Here is a 19,906-nt window from a genome sequence, read left to right as displayed (position 1 = left end):
GTTTAAGGAGGCTGCCTCTAGAGGGCAGCAAGCAGAGGCACTGTTTTCCTAATTACATCTTGGAAGACAGATTTGCATATTTTTTCCATAATCCCCTAGTGGAGCGAAAATGACTTTGTAAGTCTCCATACGCCTGTGAACGTGCTCACTAGAGATGAGCGAGTAGTATTCGATCGAATACTATTCGCTCATCTCTAGTGCTCACTCCTTAAAGGGATCCTGTCATTAGAATACCTTTTTTTCTAACTAACACGTAGGAATAGCCTTAAGAAAGGCTATTCTTCTCCTAGCTTTAGATATCTTCTTCGCGCAGCCGTTTGGTAGATATTCCGTTTTCCATCTTTATGCAAATGAGTTCTCTCGCAGCACTGGGGGCGGGCCCCAGTGCTCAAACAGCACTGTGGGTGTCCCCACTGCTGCAAGAGAACTCTCCAGCGCCGCCTCCATCTTCTTCAGGAACCGGCCTCTACGCGTCGTCTTCGAGCCTGGCTTTCAATCTTCTACGCATGCGCAATCGGCTCTGCCCGACTGCACCTGCGCGTGGCCATTTTTTTGTGGCCACTTTCTACAAGAGCTCGCGTAAGCGGTCCATCTCTCCATTGTTCTGGTCCTCCAGTGGACCAGGACAATGGTAAGCCAGCGCTTGTGGGAACTTAATGTCAGTCAACTAATAAGTGCTGCAAAGTTAAACTAAACTGATGAAGATACAGCAGATTTATATTCCCATAAGGAAACCGCTGGCGTTTCCATAGGTATAAATGACATGCTGCAATTTTCAAAACTATCACGTTTTTTTTTTCTGTTTTCTGCAATATGTGGATGGGATTTGCTAGAATCATTTATACCACATGGAACCCGGGCCTTAAGATGTGTTCAACTGACCAGCAATTGATAGACTTGTGTATGAAACATACTAATAAACATGAAAATAAAAGCTATCTTTAAGTGACCCTGTAAGGTCCTGCTGGTGCAGGTTAAATATATATTTTGGAGATAAACAACAAAAGAGGTGAATTTTCCTCCATTCCCATTAATGGGGAGTTAATTCTAAGCATCAGCTAGATGTTTGTGCTATGTAACAGTTACACACATGGCAGACTGACTCACTGCAATGTAATTGCCTTATAAGACTGCAATAATGACTGTAACCAAACATGGCCACATACTTCTCCTTGCCAGAGACGCACTAGATCCACAAATAATTCAGTTACTTCTTCTTATTTAACCTTATTTAATCTCCCAATTAACCCCTTAAGGACCAGGCCATTTTTTGGTTTCGCATTTTCGTTTTTCCCTCCTCACATTTCAAGAGCCATAACTTTTTCATTTTTCAGTTCACAGAGTCAAATGATAGCTTATTGTTTGTGGGACAAATTGTACTTTGTAATGGCACCATTCAATATGCTGTGCAATGTACTGGGAAGCTGGAAAAAAATTCAGAATAAGGTGCAATTGGAGAATTGCAATTGGAGAAAAAATGCATTTGCGCCATTTTTTTACTACAGTATTGCAGTGAATAGGAAAATCGCAGGACTTCTATTAGACGATGCCTCTGGCATCGTCTAATAGATCTCGTGCAGAGACAAGCCTGTAAGCCTTCAATAGGCTTCCGGCTGTCATAGCAACCGATCACCGCCCTCATGTGACGTTCAGGAGGGCGGTGATCGGCGAAACATGGCGGCGCCCGTGCCGCCGGCGCCGTTTACACACTGCGGTCACGTTTGACCGCAGTGTGTAAAGGGTTAACAGAAGCGATCGGCTCGGGCCCCGACCGCTGCTGTTATTGGCAGGTCCTGGCTGTATGATATAGCCGGCATCTGCCCTGTATGGAGCGAGCTCAGCGTGTGAACTCGCTCCATACATCCCCATGCGACCCATGACGTACAGTTACGTCAAGGGTCGCTAAGGGGTTAAACACTTTGTAGAAGACAAAACTGTAGAATTGTATGGTGTATAAACAATATTACAATTACAATATACAAACTTATTAAATTCAGTTTAGGTAAATCGTAAAAGTAATAATTCAGAAACAAATCATAAAGTCAATAATGAAAATGTCCAACCATACGTTCAGACCTTGTCCAATACAGGGGGTGGATGACAGAAGGACAGTATGAGACAGTGACAGTACTGTCAGTGACCGACTGCTCTACCCCAAGTGCGAGAAGGAGCTATCGGAGAGGCTGTATAATCTACATCAGGCTAAGCGGAAATCACTCCGCACAGAGAACTAAATGATCCTGAAGTCTTTCTTTTCTCTTAGTTGCTATGACTCCTAGTATCTTCGGTATCTGCTATGAGCTTGTATGTGTTCTTTCCTTGTAATATATTACTGTATTATCCATGCTGCTGCAACACACTGACTTTCCCCAAGAATTATCTTTATCTTTATAATTATCTTTATCTTTACCAAACACCATGACAAGTGAGACCAGCTTGCTTGCTTGATTATCACTTTAAACAGGAAACGGCAAAACCAGCCCAAAGCCTCGGTACTCATGACCCACCGGTGCTAGAACCTTCCATACCTAATTCCAGTGCACACCTTATCTGATGAATGGGGTTGAGCCGATCTTGAGATTTCAGGATCGATTTTAAAATCTAATTTCCAATCATTTTTCCATGTGATCGTGAAATTTACTCAATCGCCCATCGGAATCCGATCTTTTCCGATTCCGATCGCTCAACCCTACTGATGAACATTCTGGAAAACTATAAGTGCTAGTATGGGGGCAAATTGTGACCATCATTATCATTACATTAAGTAGGAAAGAAGTAGAAGAAGTAAGAGGAAACAAAAAGGAAAGGGGCGAGGTCTCCATGATCCCATATGCCTCTTTTGCGTAGTGCTTAAGAAGAGGAGCTGAACGTTTGTCTACACCACTAGGCACTTATTTTGTTAATTCACTTGTACCTCTAAAATGATGTCTTGTGGTACTAGCTGACAGAATTAAAGTCAACTTACCTGTCAATTACAACAGGAATGGTCAGTGACTTGAGTGGGAGATACTTGAATGTCCCAGTTAGGTATAAGGGATCAAACATGTTGGATTTCATGGTATCCAATCCTTTGTTACCGGATGACTGGCTTGGATGTGTATCCTTTTCCATTAAAGGGATCCTATCATTAAAACTCAATTTCTTAAAAAAGGCTATTCTTCTCCTACCTTTAGAAGTTTTCTCCACGCCGCCGTTCGGTATATAATCCGGTTTTCGTCGGTATGCAAATGAGATCACTTGCAGCACTGGGGGTGGGCTCCAGCGCTCAAACAGCACTGGGGGCATCCTCAATGCTGCAAGAGAACTCTCCAGTGCCGCCTCCATCTTCTTCAGGAACGGGTCTTCTTCGCGTCTTCTTCCGGCGGTGGCTTCTAACTTCTAGGCCTCGGGCAAAGTCAACTGCGCATGCCCACTGACCACAAGAAAATGGCCGCTTACACAGTATTGTAAGCAACCATTTTCTTGTGGCCGGCAGGCATGCTCAGTCGGCTGCCCGAGGCCTAACAGTTTGAAGCCAGCGCCGGAAGAAGACGCGAAGAAGACCCGTTCCTGAAGAAGATGGAGGCGGCGCTGGAGAGTTCTTTCACAGCATTGGGGATGCCCCCAGTTTTGTTTCAGTGCTGGGGCCCCCCGACAAAAACCGGATTATATACCGAACGGCAGCGTGGAGAAGACAGCGAAAGGTAGGAGAAGAATAGCCTTTTTTAAGGCTATTCCTGCGTGGTAGGCAGAAAAAAATTAGTTTTAATGATAGGATCCCTTTAAAGTAAAAATGGCAAACTGAGCAGACATGTTTCTGGTGGTCTCAGGACACTAGGTCAGCTGACACTCTTATCCTGACGCTACCATGAATATCTATAGCTGGCATGAGTGCTAACTTTCCAGTTACGATGCACTTACGCCATTGAGATGTGCTGACAGTTTTGCTGCTCCGCAGCATTTGATGTCTCCATAGCTGGGCCAATAAATACTAAGGGAAACATTTGTCTATGCAGCTACTAATGTATGCAAAGTGTATTTGGCTCCCACCGTGCTTTAGAATAGCTATATAACTATTTCATGGCAATTGGGTACTGAATAGGTTATGCAGTATAATGGCCACTCTATGGCCAATGCACTCTACCCTCTAAAGTATAGTATATAAATAGAAATGTGGCGGAATAATACAGTGAAAAGTTCTACAAAGATATAGTAAGAATCTGAATTACTGGTGCTTGAAAAAAAACATGTATAATGTGTAGTAGATTTTCAGGTAAAAGGTCACCAATAATATCTTTGCAGTTGGCACAGGAATATTATTACCCCAGGCTATAAACAATGGCTCATTTAGTATTTTACAGTCACTCACTCCGGATAAGTAAATAACCTGAAAGTCAGTTTGAACCTAAAAAAATACATTAAGCAGGTCATAAAAAATAATGGAGCACAGCAACAGCACCGTCAGAATAACAGCAGAGGCTCAGGTATAAAGCAACGTAGACGTCTCAGGAAGCCAATGTCAGAGATCTCCCCTTACCCCGGCAGTAGAAATAATCGAACTAGTGGTCACTGATATTGACCCCCAGAAAAATTTTTTTCCTATCAGTATGTCTTTGTAGAATGGGAGGAAATCCAAGCAAACACAGGGAGAACATACAAACTCCTTACAGATGCTGTTCCTGGCAGGATTCAAACTGAGGACTCCAGCACTGCAAGGCTATAGTGCTAACCACTGAGCCACCATGTTTCTCCAACCCCCTGAAATATTTATTCATTCTTTTTGCATGAAGGGTAATATTAGGCAACTAATTCAGTGAGTTGGATCACTACTAAAGAGAAGGAAATAAGTATTTGACCCCTTGCTGATTGTGTAAGTTCGCCCACTGACAAAGACATGAACAGTCTATAATTTAAGGGTAGGTTAATTTTAACAGTGAGAGATAGAATGTGAAAAATAAAATCCAGAGAATCACATTGTATAAATTTTATAAAGGTATTTGCATTTTGCAGAGAGAAATAAGTATTTGATCCCTCTGGTAGACAAGACTTAATACTTGGTGTAAAATCCTTGTTTTTGTAATTGATGATGAGGTTTGCACACGTCAAGAGGAATTTTGCAGATCATCTTTGCAGATCATTTCTAAATCATTAAGATTTTGAGGCTGTCCCTCGACAACTCTGATCTTCAACTCCCTCCATAAGTTTTCTATGGGAAGGGGCCACACGGTGGCTCAGTGGTTATCACTGCAGCCTTACAACGCTGGAGTCCTGGTGTTCAAATCCCACCAAGGGCAAAAAAACATCTGCAAGGAGCTTGTATGTTCTCCCTGTGTTTGCATGGATTTCCATCCCATATTCCAAAGACCTACTGATAGGGAAAAATGTACATTGTGAGCTCCATGTGGGGCTCACAATCTGCATTTAAAAAAAAAAAAAAGTTTTCTATGGGATTAAAGTCTGAAGTCTGGCTAGTCCACTCCATGACCTTAATGTGCTTATTTTTGAGACACTCCTTTGTTGTCCTGCCTTTGAGCAATATACAGAAAATACTGGGTACAAGACACATAGAGGAGATACCTATATACAGAAAATACTGGCCCCGGGACACATAAACGAGATACCTATATACAGAAAATACTGGCCCCGGGACACATAAACGAGATACCTATATACAGAAAATACTGGCCCCAGGATACATAGAGGAGATACCTATACAGAAAATATTGGCCCCGGGACACATAGAGGAGATACCTATATACAGAAAATACTGGCCCCGGGACACATAGAGGAGATACCTATACAGAAAATACTGGGTGCAGGACACATAGAGGAGCTACCTATATACAGAAAATACTGGCCCCGGGACACATAGAGGAGCTACCTATATACAGAAAATACTGGCCCCGGGATACATAGAGGAGATACCTATACAGAAAATACTGCCCCGGGATACATAGAGGAGATACCTATACAGAAAATACTGGCCCCGGGATACATAGAGGAGCTACCTATACAGAAAATACTGGCCCCGGGATACATAGAGGAGCTACCTATACAGAAAATACTGGCCCCGGGATACATAGAGGAGATACCTATACAGAAAATACTGGCCCCGGGATACATAGAGGAGCTACCTATATACAGAAAATACTGGCCCCGGGACCCAGTATTTTCTGTATATAGGTAGCTCCTCTATGTATCCCGGGGCCAGTATTTTCTGTATAGGTATCTCCTCTATGTATCTCCTCCTCCTCTACTGGCCCCGGGACACATAGAGGAGATACCTATATACAGAAAATACTGGGTGCAGGACACATATTGGAGATACCTATACAGAAAATACTGGCCCCGGGACACATAGAGGAGATACCTATACAGAAAATACTGGGTGCAGGACACATAGAGGAGCTACCTATATACAGAAAATACTGGCCCCGGGATACATAGAGGAGATACCTATACAGAAAATACTGGCCCCGGGACACATAGAGGAGCTACCTATATACAGAAAATACTGGCCCCGGGATACATAGAGGAGATACCTATACAGAAAATACTGCCCCGGGATACATAGAGGAGATACCTATACAGAAAATACTGGCCCCGGGACACATAGAGGAGATACCTATACAGAAAATACTGGCCCCGGGATACATAGAGGAGATACCTATATACAGAAAATACTGGGTGCAGGACACATAGAGGAGATACCTATACAGAAAATACTGGCCCCGGGACACATAGAAGAGATACCTATACAGAAAATACTGGCCCGGGGACACATAGAGGAGATACCTATACAGAAAATACTGGCCCCGGGATACATAGAGGAGATACCTATACAGAAAATACTGGCCCGGGGACACATAGAAGAGATACCTATACAGAAAATACTGGCCCGGGGACACATAGAGGAGATACCTATACAGAAAATACTGGCCCCGGGATACATAGAGGAGATACCTATACAGAAAATACTGGCCCGGGGACACATAGAGGAGATCCCTATACAGAAAATACTGGCCCAGGGACACATAGAGGAGATACCTATACTGGCCCCGGGACACATAGAGGAGATACCTATACAGAAAGTACTGGCCCTGGGACACATAGAGGAGATACCTATATACAGAAAATACTGGCCCCGGGATACATAGAGGAGATACCTATACAGAAAATACTGGCCCCGGGACACATAGAGGAGATACCTATATACAGAAAATACTGGCCCGGGACACATAGAGGAGATACCTATATACAGAAAATACTGGCTCGGGACACATAGAGGAGATACCTATATACAGAAAATACTGGCCACAGGATACATAGAGGAGATCCCTATACAGAAAATACTGGCCCCGGGACACATAGAGGAGATACCTATACAGAAAGTACTGGCCCTGGGACACATAGAGGAGCTACCTATACAGAAAATACTGGGTGCAGAACACATAGAGGAGCTACCTATACAGAAAATACTGGGTGCAGGACACATAGAGGAGCTAACTATACAGAAAATACTGGCCCCGGGACACATAGAGGAGCTACCTATACAGAAAATACAACAGATGTAGTTGAGATCATACCAGCTCACTTTGCTACTTGATACAAAGGGCTTTTATGCTTGGATAAAAAAAAAAAATCCATAATTCATAATCAAACATCGCAATCCTGATCATGTGCTTGTAATAAGCAAAGGCTTGATCAGAAGACTTTAATGACAAGGAACAATATCACCATTGAGTCCACAGCACCGGATTCTCTTCAGTCTATACTTCATAAACCATGTACGGCCCTCATTTGTAATAATGTAATTTTAGCCTCCCTGAGTAAATACATTTTAGTATAAAAATCTGCACCTTATACAAGGTATAATGCGTATAAATATCATGGAAAAATAACTTTTAGATAGTTTGCATCAAATTTATGACTATGTTAGTCACATGTAACATTAAATAGTCATAAATCATAATTCTGTGGCATTATGATGAATTTACCCTCAATGTATTTCTACATCAAGATCTAGAATGTTCATTTTTAAAGAATCCGTATTCTTTGGAGGAAGTTATGGATTGTGCAAGTATGTCGACAGCATGTTACAGTTTAGATAAAGGAGATAAAGGTGGTCGTATCACTCGGTCGTATGTAACACCACAGTTAGAGTTGCTTAAACATTCTGTATAGATAAGATAAAGAACAGTTGAAAGTTTTCAGCCATGTACTCTGCATAGACAAACGTATTCAGGCACCTATATATTACACCGACAAAAATCTTTGACATCCCATAGGTGGGATTAAAGGTTCAAAAACTTTGCAGATATACCATATTACTTATGTGGGACTGTCAAGATTAAAGGAATCCTATCATACAAACCCTTTTTTTATGAGTAACACGTCGGAATATCCTTAAGAAAGGCTATTCTTCTCCTACCTTTCGTTGTCTTCTCGTCGCCACCATTCCATAGGAATCCCAGTTCTTGTCAGTAGGCAAATGGGTTCTCTTGCAGCACTGGGGGCTGGCCTCAGCGCTCAAACAGCACTGGGGGCATCCCCAATGCTGCAAGAGAACTCTCTTCAGTGCTGCCTCCATCTTCATCAGCAGCATCCTCTTCTTCCGGCGCAGGTTTCCGACTTCTAGGCCTCGGGCCTTGGGCAGAGCAGACTGCGCATGCCCACAGGCCACAAGAAAATGGCCGCTTGCACAGTATTGTAAGCGGCCATTTTCTCGTGGCCTTTGGGCATGCGCTCGTGTTACGACGTAAAAACGGTTTCCATTATAGGATCCCCTTAAGCATGCATTTAATAGGAAAGTGTTGCCAATTTTTTTACTTACTCACTAGCAGATGATATATATCACTATTTTCTAATCTGTTTTTATTTTCATATTGTAAATTTTTTATTCTATTTTCTGTGCAGGATTTTTGGGCTGTCATCTTGTCTTTGAGCTGCTAACAGCATTTAGTGATAAGTCATGGGCAATAGGCAGCAGTAGACTGGAGACAACTCATTGAGGCCTACGGATGAGTTTTCTAGGCATGCTCTGTGCAGGGAGGGGGGGGAGTAGTAAGATGTGACGTCATCTATTATCAGTTCAGAGGTCACTGCTGTAACGAAACCCTTTACAAAATTAACAAATTTTACTATTATTAAAATATCATAAATCAGTCTCTATAAGGGTCAGCAACCTAGGGTACCTGTGTCGTAGTCAGCACCTCAGGTATATGTACCCCGCACAAAGCTCTCTCAAATCAGTCAGCATTGCACACGAGCCACTTTTGCCTGATTCGACATAGATTGGGCTGGGAGGAAGTAGGTACAACTAGAAAGGGTTAACGTCACTAAGAACAGTCCAGACATGCCACATCAAGTATCTCATCTGTGTTTTTTTAAACCAGCAGCCATGCAAAAAAAGTCTACTGCTGCTCTAGTATATGGTAATTTGGAGATATTAATCCTAATACCACAGGAAATTATGACTGCTATGAAGGTAGGGCATCGTAGAAATTGAGAGCCAGTGGAGTATCTAGGAGTGGCTGGGCCCAAAGGAGAACATTTGACATACCTCCCCTCTTCCTGTGTGTGCATCCTGCACATACTATTATGCCCTACAGTGACCCCTGCACACAGCATTATGTCCCATAGTGGCCCCTGCACACAGTATTATGCCCGATAGTGGCCCCTGCACACAGTATTATGCCCCATAGTGGCCCCTGCACACAGTATTATGCCCCATAGTGGCCCCTGCACACAGTATTATGACCAATAGTGGCCCCTGAACACAGTATTATTCCCCATAGTGACCCATGCACAAACTATTATGCCCATACGGGCCTCTGCGCACAGTATTATTCCCCAATGTGGATCACCCATGTACAATTATTATACTCTGGGGTCTTTTCAGACCCCAGAATATAATGATTGGAGACCCAGGGGAGGATACAAACATAAAAAAACACTGTTACTCACCTCTCCTGGGCTCCAGTGCATTTGCCGCTGATGTTGGCCATCTTCAATAATGTAAGAGACGTCACTTGAGCCGGGCTTGTGTCGCGACACATAATGACGCAAGCCCGTACCACGTGACATCTTGGACGTCACCAAGTAGGGCCGAAGCCTTCGTGAGCGTAGTAGAGGTAAGTAACCATACTTTTTTTTGTTCCCTCACCTCTCCTAGCCCTCCGACCATTATGCTCTGGGGTCTGAAAAAACCCTGGGGTATAATGATAGCAGTGTTTGTGGGGTTCACAGGCCCGTGGCCTTACTTACCGATCCCGGCTCCTGATCACAGCCACCTCGGCAGAAGGGCCATTGGCCATGAGCATGAGTCGGATAAGTAAGTAAAAAGGGCCTGCTATGGCCTAAAAAAAAAAAAAATTATAAAACAGCAGCAATAGTAGCTGCCGCTGGGCCCCCTAATGTCCTGGGCCATGAGATAGCCACTACCACTGCTACACCAGTATTTACGCATCTGCTACGAGCAGTCTATTCAACCCTTTATTATTTTCTCAATCTGAAAAAACAATGAATGAGATAAAACAGCAATAGGGGTAGAAAAAACCCCAAACTATCATAATAGTAACTTGCACATTTTCTTATAAGAAAAACCGTAAGAAGCCATGAAGCTACTGTCCGTGCGCAAATCATATAAAGCTTTTCGGACAGTCCTAAACATTAAGGGGCCATGCCGTAGGCTTAATGTTCAGAAGAGGAAAACGACTGCATTGGGTTAAAGCGATGAGGCAGGAAGTAAGGTTTTCAGCGTAAGCTTAGTGACTATTTTTATGCTAGCTGAATGGTCTAGCTTCGCTCTGAATAGGAACTTGCTGTTTGGCAGAAACATTGAATCGGAGACGCGCAGCTGTGTGTGCTCTTGTGACTTTTTTTTTTCTTTAAATTGCAGGTGCCTCTATTCCCATGCAAATGATAACAAAAATGAACTTCCAGCTTACGTAATGGGTATGTAAATTTCATTTAATTATTAAGAATTTTAATGTTGTATAGTTACTATGGCTCCTATACCCTAAAAAGTACATCAGCAAGGCAACAACAGGTCTCTGTGCCTCGTGTGTAACAATTCCAGTAAAGCATTTCCCATAACTTGCCCAGCAAAGTACATTCAACTTTATTACTTATAGGTTACAAAATGAAAGATTTTATCTCATTATCTTTAGTATTGTCAGTGGTTTAGCTACCGCTATAGCAGCAGAGGCAGCTGCCACAGGGCCCAGGACATTAGGGGGCTCGGTGAAAGCCAGTACCGCTGCGTTTTTTTGTGTTTTTTTTAATAGGCCGTTACCAGCTGGAGTTACTCCAGCCCGGTAACGGACCCTATTTATTTACCGATCCTGGCTGGGCCGGGATCGGTAAGTGACACCGCGGCCCCCACAAACACTATCATTATACTCAGAGGTCTTTTCAGACCCCCTAGTATAATGATTGGAGGCCCGGGAGAGGTAAGAAACAAAAAACACTGTTACTTACCTCTCCACGATCCGGGCAGGCCTCAGGCCTAGTTGTCTGACGTCTCTGACGTCACATTAACCCGACCTGCGTCCCTGCAACAGTGGTTTTTTTATGATTTTATTCCCACGGGGTCTCTGATTATTATACTCTGGGGTCTGAAAAGACCCCAGAGTATAATAATTGTTTATGGGTGTCCACAGTGGAGCATAATACTGTGTGCAGGGGCCACTATGGGACAAAATACTGTGTGCTGAGGCCACTATGGGGTACAATACTGTGTGCAGGGGCCACTAAGAGACATAATATTGTGTGCAGGGGCCACTAAGGGACATAATACTGTGTGCAGGGGCCACTAAGGGACATAATACTGTGTGCAGGGGCCACTAAGGGACATAATACAGTGTGTAGGGGCCACTGAGGGACATAATACTGTGTGCAGGGGACACTAAGGGATATAATAGTGTGTGCAGGGGCCACTAAGGGACATAATACTGTGTGCAGGGGCCACTATGGGGTATAATACTGTGTGCATGGGCCACTGAGGGACATAATACTGTGTGCAGGGGCCACTGAGGGACATAATACTGTGTGCAGGAGCCACTAAGGGACATAATACTGTGTGCAGGGGCCACTAAGGGACATAATAGAGTACGCAGGAATGCGAAGGAGGGGGTCGGTCGAGGTCTCCGGCGTCGGTGGGGGGGCATGTCAAAAGTTTGCCACGGGGCCCCGCCATTCCTAGTTACGCCACTGAGTGTTATTATTCATTTGGGGATACTTTTATGGATATGGCTATGTATACAGTATTATACATGATCATTGCAGGTATTCGCGTGAGATATCTACTATTACTGTCTAATTTCAGGGTAGTACCAAGTACTCGTGAAAACTAGAGGGGAGGGGGGGGCATGTCAAAAGTTCACCACAGGAAGGGGCCACACGGTGGCTCAGTGGTTAGCACTGCAGTCTTGCAGCGCTGGAGTCCTGGTGTTCAAATCCCACCAAGGGCATAAAACCATCTGCAAGGAGTTTGTATGTTCTCCCTGTGTTTGCATGGATTTCCATCCCATATTCCAAAAAAGACATACTGATAGGAAAAAATGTACATTGTGAGCTCTATGTGGGGCTCACAATCTACATTTAAAAAAAAAAAAAAGTTCGCCACGGGGCCCCGCTATTCCTAGTTACGCCACTGAGTGTTATTATTCATTTGGGGATACTTTTATGGATATGGCTATGTATACAGTATTATACATGATCATTGCAGGTATTCGCGTGAGCTATCTACTATTACTGTCTAATTTCAGGGTAGTACCAAGTACTCGTGAAAACTAGAGGGTGCAAGTAAAACTTGGGGAGCCTGAATTTTTTGTGAGCTTTGTGGGTGCCTACAAGATGTTGTGTCATATAGTAGATGGGATATATAATGTTGTTTCTTTGTAAATAAATTTCTTTACCCTTAGATATTCAACCAGTTCAGAGAGGAAAGGTTTTTTTTGGTTTTCTTTGTTGCACTGAAAGAGCCACGACTAAGGATGAGCTGATATTGAGATTTCAGGATCCAATTTCCGATCATTTTCCATTCGAACCCGATCCCAGTTCCAATCCTAATGCAAGTCAATGGGATTTTCTTAATAATCGAAGATCGGATTTTAAAAATGATCCTATTCACTACACAGCATGGAGTCCAAAAATTGAACGCTTTAATTTTTCAACTCCACGCTGTGTAGTGATTAAAAAAAAATCCTCTGGCTACTTAGTCCCCCCTGGTGTCCACTTACCTGCACAGATCCGCTGCCACTCCCCGTTCTTCTTGGTCCAGTCTTTCTTATTTACAGGCCTTCAGAGCGCTGTGTGCACCCCCGCCTCCCTAGGCTAGTTTTTGAGATGCTGGGAGAGGGTGGGGCTTGTTGTGGCTTAGGAGAGTGTGGGCAGGTACAGGGCGGGGAGATGTGAGTGCATCACTCACGTCTCATCTCCCAGTACCAGCCCACACTCTCCTAAGCCACTAGCCCCGCCTTCTTCCTAGGTCTGTAACACTAACCTGGGAGGCAGAGGCACGCACGGTGCTCTGAAGGCCTGTAAATGAGAGAGAACCGGACCAAGAAGAACGGGGAGCAGCAGCGGATCTGGGCAGGTAAGTTGAGCGATTGGGATCAGAATTCCGTTCTCGATCTATTTTAGGCGGGATCGGAACCCGAATGCGATCGTGTAATTTACTTGATTGTCGATCAGGATCCGATCTTTTCCAATCCCGATCGCTCAACCCTAGCCATGACATTTTTTTTACTGTTGATGTAGTTGTATGAGGGCCTGTTTTTTGCAGGGTGATTTGTATTTTCCACTGGTAGCATATTGGAATATAGAAATGTATTGATCAGCTTTTTTCCTCCCCACTATGTAATGCAGTAAAATAAGTCAACTTGATTCTACAGGTTAATACAAATGCAGTGAGTTTTTTAGGTTTTAGTTTTAACCAAATGAGGATTTATTTTTTGTGGGGTAATTCATAGTTTCTATTATTCACATTTTGGGCACATATCATTTTTCTTTTTTTTCTTTTTTATAAATTCTTTATTTATGAAAACAAGATAAACAAAGAGATAAACAGAGTGTAGCAACACCCAATCAGAAAACAAGACCAAACCATAAAGGCCCAACACAACAGCAGAGGGCCAAATACATAACAAATAATAAGAAACAATACAGGGACAGGGCCTCCCGTAAACAACCGGGCCAGAAGAGGCCCCAACCTCGCCTTAAATAGACAGGGGAACAGTGAGAGGGAAAGGCGAGAAAGAGCAGGAGAAAAAGGGAAAAAAGGAGGGGAAGAAAAGGGGAAAAAGGGCACATATTTTTCGTGGGGAAGGCGTGTGCCATTTATTATGCCATGTGCTGTGTGACAAAATAAAGCATTCATTTCTATGTGTTTTTATAATTTTACTGGTGCCATATAGGCTATTTGTTAATTGTATAGCAATAGGCTTATATCTTTTGTAGATAATGGAGAATTTAAGCACTGATTGCTGGCATTTACTCTGTTGCTTATTAGATTGTACTAAATTCCGCTAGTGGAAAAAAAAGCCAGCAGAACCCTTTGGGAGGGTTCACACGGTGTAACGTGCCGCATGACGTGGCACGACTACGCCGCGGGACCCTTTGCGGGCTGTAACGCTCCCATTGATTTCAATGGGAGCGGGGATCGTATGCGCTGCGCTAGTTTGCGGCCGTGATGTTGCGGCCGCAACATCACGGCCGCAAACTAGCGTGGCGCATACGATCCCCGCTCCCATTGAAATCAATGGGAGCGTGTACGGCCCGCAAAGGGTCCCGCGGCGTAGACGTGCCATATCACGCGGCACGTTACACCGTGTGAACCCTCCCTTTTTTAAAAAAATCAATGGGAGGCTTTTTTTTCAGCGTGGAAAATTCCTCACCATTTTCCTCCGTGCGAATGGGCCTCCCTTTGCTCCCTAAATTTGGCAAATTGACTAGATGGATAGTGAATAATCATCCATAACACATCACTCAAATAACAAATGAATGCGCTTATCTCACACAAAGGAGTAAAACAGGGAGAGTCAAGGGTTGCCATACAGATGTTCATCCTTCTAAACCTCATTTCATGTAAAGACTTGCATTTAGTTTTCGATGGATGGATGGTGTGTGATAGAGCTTAAATGCTGTAGATCAAAAGTAGCTTGAGAAAATAGAATGGTCCTGCGGTGTTCAGGGATTTGTACAGGGGGGTTGGGGGGACCTTTGTGTAGATAGAACAGGTGTCTCATGTCTTTGTGTGGTTTCCTGTCTATGACACACCGCGACATGTTAGTGAAGTAATATGTGCTTTAAGAAGGTTTATTAGATCCAGTGTATATATACAGTATCACCTAAATATAGAGGCAGCTTTCCCTGACACCTCAGTATCCCTGAAAGAAGGTTTAGGCTCTGAGGTTGAGGCTCCTGCATATGTGAGGTCCAGCCCTGGCCAGTATTATGTGGGGCTCTTGGTTACTTATTTCCTTGTGGCTCAATAGCTGACTATGGGATATCCAGTGCCTATCGATTATTATATTGCTGAGCATTGGGTTCTCTGTCAGTGTTGCTGGCAGTAAGGCTGCCTGTTATTTCCAAAGAAGTGAACTGTACTGACACGTTGTAACTGAAAAATAGCAATAAAAAAAATCAGACAGCTGGATTGTGTAGATAATAAGGAGTCTCCAGCTGTGTTCCATTTTCACTATCTGTTTATTTAGAATTGGTTGCCATATATGCTGGGCCAGAAAGTAATGTTAACTCCTCCAAGATAAACCTCAATGACTTACATTTTGTTTTTTTGTTTAGCTTAAAGGGATTCTACCATTAAAATCGAATTTTTTTTCTCGTTGACACGTAGGAATGGCCTTAAAAAGGTTATTCCTCTCCTACCTTTAGATGTCTTCTCCACACCACGGTTTGGTATAAGTCCCGCTTTTGTCGGTATGCAAATGAGTTCTCTCGCAGCACTAGGGGCGTCCCAAATGCTGCGAATGAACTCTCCAGCGCCGCCTCCATCTTCTTTCGGATTGTCTTCTTCAAGCGTTTGCTTCCAGCGCACGCGATCAAACTTCTAGGCTTCGGGCCTAGGGCAGAGCGACTGCGCATGCCCCCAGGCCACAAGAAAATGGCCGCTTACTTACTGTGTAAGCGGCCATTTTTCTTGTGGGGCATTTCTGTCTTGTAAAATGATGGTATATCACTATAGCATGCATTTACTATATAATCTGTGTGGGTACAACCTCTAGGATCCTCACCAGTCCTGAGCATAAGTGGGCAGTAATGCAACAGTTACCGATATTGACAGTTACCTATATTTGCCCTGTTAAAGTAACGTTCTGATCAGATTGTTATTATTTTATAAGCAATGAAATGGTGGACCATATAAGGTTACAAAACTGGCTCACAGAGTGCTGTGGTGCATAAAAGCCCCTAACGTTCTGCTGGCTAAGTAACTGCAGAGTTCCTCAGGCATTGACATCATCACAAAAACTGTGCACTGGGAGCTTCATGGTCGAGCAGCTGCATGCAAACATTTACTTAAAAAAAACACAATGTCCAATGTCAGATGCAGTGGCAACAAAGTACAACACCTCCACTTGACTCTGGAAAACCTGTTTTGTAGAGTGAACAATCTGGCAGTTTGGTGGGCGACTCTGTTCTTGGCAAATGCCAGGAGAATATTACCTGCTTGACTGCAGTGTGCAAACTATAACATTTGTTGGATGAGGAATAATGGGAACATTTGGGTAAATAAGCAAAAAAATCCAACAGACGTACTCCAGAAATCTTGTCGGAAATAGGGTTGAGCGATCAGGATCAGAAAAGATCGGATCCCGATTAGCGTTTGAGTAAATTTCACGATCGCGGTTGGGTTCCGATCCTGCCTAAAAAAGATCGGGAATGGAATTTTGATCCCGATTGCTCAACTTACCTGCACAGAACCGCTGCCGATCCCCGAAGCTCCAGGCTGTTGTTCTCGGTCGTCTCCTCTCTCATGCACAGGCCTGCAGAGCGCCGTGCGCACCCCCGCCTCCCAAGGCTAGTGTTACTGATGCTGGGAATGCGGGGCTTAGAATAGTGTTGGTGAGTTCAGGGAGGGGAGATGTGAGTGATGCTGGTTCTGTGCAGGTAAGGGGACAGCAGGGGGACTAAGTAGCCGGTGGATTTTTTAATCACTACACAGCGTGGAGTCCAAAAATTGAAGCGTTCAATTTTTGGACTCCATGCTGTGTGTTGAATAGGATCATTTTTAAAATCCGATCTTCGATGATTAAAAAATCCCATTGATTTGCAACAGGATTGAAATTGGGATCGGGTTCAGATGGAAAATGATCGGAAATCGGATTTTAAAAACGATCCAGAAATCTCAAGATTGGATCAACCCTAGTCGGAGACCTTTTTAGAAGATTGGAACCCGTTTTAGTTGCAAAAGGGAGACCCAGTCCATATTAATGCATTTGGATTTAGAATGGAGTGTCATATAATCTCCTGTAGGTGTAATGTGTAACTGTCCCGAATCCTTTTATCCAATATATATATAATTTCAGAAATTACAGAAAGTACAATATAGATTTTCTAGGTGCCTGTTTAAGCTCTAGTTAGCAATCTCAAAGAACAAAAAAAAAAAGTCAAACTGCGGACTTGTACCCAAAAAAAAGCAAATGTATGTTTTGGCCCAGCGCATGCTGACGTTTTTTTGGCCTGATGCAATATTTGGCATCCGTTTCTGTATCAGTGAGCAGGACTAGTGCAAGTCATTAAAGTAACCGCTCCAGCAATTCTTGGATCTATTCTGAACAACTGCAGCGAACACAAAGAACAAGTGTATATCATTTATCTTGTGATAAAGAGGCATCGTCAGGGATACTGGAATATAGACTTTTCTTCCTTTCCAGGTGCACGGTGAGATTTATCTTCGCTGAGGCATGCTTATTGCAGGTGCCAGCTCTCAGAGAAGACTTTGTATGGAAATAATGAGTCTTTCATTGAGGATGGGTTATTAATAATACAATATTCTGACATTATTATACACGGTAATTTCACATTGTATTACCTGGTCTAATTGCCAAGGCTGCAGAAAACGAAATCAGAACTTTTTGCTGAAGAGAATGGATACAATTACTAAAATGTGTAAATTAAAGGGGTTGGCCACCCTTAAGCTGAAAAAATCAAAGTGCCCCAGACAACTCAGAAAGATGGTTATAGGACAAATGTGCTATAAAAATGATTTTTATCTTACCTGTTCCTCATTAAAATGAGATTTTACAGTGTAAGCGCAGCCGGCCTGTGTGGGCGGGACAATCAACAAACTGAAAGTAAAGCTCCTGCCTGCATTCCATTGGTGGAGCTGAGGTCACATGACAGCTCTGCATCTTTCCACACATAGGATGTGATCACATGAGACGTCTCCCCGCCCAGTACCCGCCCACACTCTCCTAAGCCCCGCCTTCTCTATAATACTAGTCGGGGGAGAGGGGGCCGGGCACTCTGAAGACTGGACAGAGGACCGAACCGGACCAAAGAAGAACAGGGAGCTGCAGGTAAGCGGACACCGGTGGGGGGAGGGGGTTAATCACTACACAGCGTGGGGTCCAACAATTTTTGGACTACATGCTGTGTAGTGAATATGATCGTCTTTAAAATCCGAGCATCGCCCACTTAGTAATGTCCGAACTGCACACTCAGCTCAACTATTCCGGATGTAGGAGAGCAGGACTGCTAACATCGGCCAGCTCTGTACATCTCTGGTGTAGCAACTCCGCACTACTCCCAACCATCCATCCAGCTATTCCTCCTGTCACACACATCTCATGTGTAGCAGAGCTCAGCACACACTCAGCTCTACTACATCTCTACAACAGAGTGTAGAGATGTAGCAGAGCTGAGTGTATGCTGAGCTATGTTACACCAGAGATGTGTGTGTGACAGGAGGAGTAGCTGGAGGGATGGTTGGGTGTAGCAGAACTCTTTCAGGAGTAGCCGAGATAACCACACAGCTAGCTCTGCTATATCTCGCCATAGGAATGCATTGACCAGCATTGATTGGCCACTGTACGGCATTCGGCCAATCAACGCTGGTCAATAAATTCCTATGGGAAAAAGTCAGCTCGCGCATATTGCAAGCTGACAGGGATCCCGGCAAGATAGAGCCCCAAAGAGCTGTGAGAGTGACATCCCCCCCTAAATAAAGGTAATCCCTAGCTAACCCTGCCTGTACATCTGTCCCTGTCTCACAGTCACATAGTTCACAGTCCCAAATTAAGCGAATGGTAAATCCACCATTCATCTAAATTGGAGGTCACCTGATTTCGGCAGCCAATGGACTTTTTCAATTTTTTTCACTGCCTCCGTTGTCGTAGTTCCTGTCCCACCTCCCCTGCGCAGTTATTGGTGCAAAAAACGCGCCTGGGAAGGTGGGAGGGGATACAAATTTTTACTGCATTTGCCTCGTGGTGTGCGATTCCAATTGAACACCTCGAACGGCCTGATATTCGATCGAATATATATTCGATCGAACGGCGTTCGCTCATCTCTATTTATTACCCATCTGAAGTTATATGTATACATTCAAACATACAGTATGCTGTGTAATGTATACAGAATAATAATATATATAATAATAATATAATAATATATATAATATATATATAGCTGTACTAGCATCTGCTCTGCTCACGATTCCGTCTGTGGGTTGGCGTTGGCGCTGAGCCACTTCTATTTAGCCAAGTCATGTTGGTTACAATCCGCCGTGCGCCCTCACCTCCCTTGGCCCTCGCCCTTGGTCCAGCCTCTCTATCTACAGTATTGAAAAATGAAGTGAATAAAAAATCCAGCGCCAAGATTGTAAAATTAAAACTTCACCTTTACTTCATCCAAATAAAACAATTATAAAAATGGATCCACTCAGTAATACAAAAATGCAGCT

The 19,906-nt window shown here is 43.6% G+C and overlaps 1 protein-coding gene across 1 annotated transcript in view; it reads left to right on the top strand.

Moving 5' to 3' along the window:
- CHST3 (carbohydrate sulfotransferase 3) overlaps positions 1–19,906 on the top strand; it is an 84,638-nt gene that overhangs the window by 43,237 nt on the left and 21,495 nt on the right. Inside the window, exon 2 of the mRNA XM_075257846.1 lies at positions 10,880–10,935. The gene's annotated coding sequence lies outside the window, so the exon portion shown is untranslated. The remainder of the gene's footprint in view (positions 1–10,879; positions 10,936–19,906) is intronic.

Source organism: Leptodactylus fuscus, chromosome 10, assembly GCF_031893055.1.
Source record: "Leptodactylus fuscus isolate aLepFus1 chromosome 10, aLepFus1.hap2, whole genome shotgun sequence".
In the NCBI taxonomy this organism is placed as follows: domain Eukaryota; kingdom Metazoa; phylum Chordata; class Amphibia; order Anura; family Leptodactylidae; genus Leptodactylus; species Leptodactylus fuscus.
This window is presented reverse-complemented; position numbering and strand designations above follow the sequence as displayed.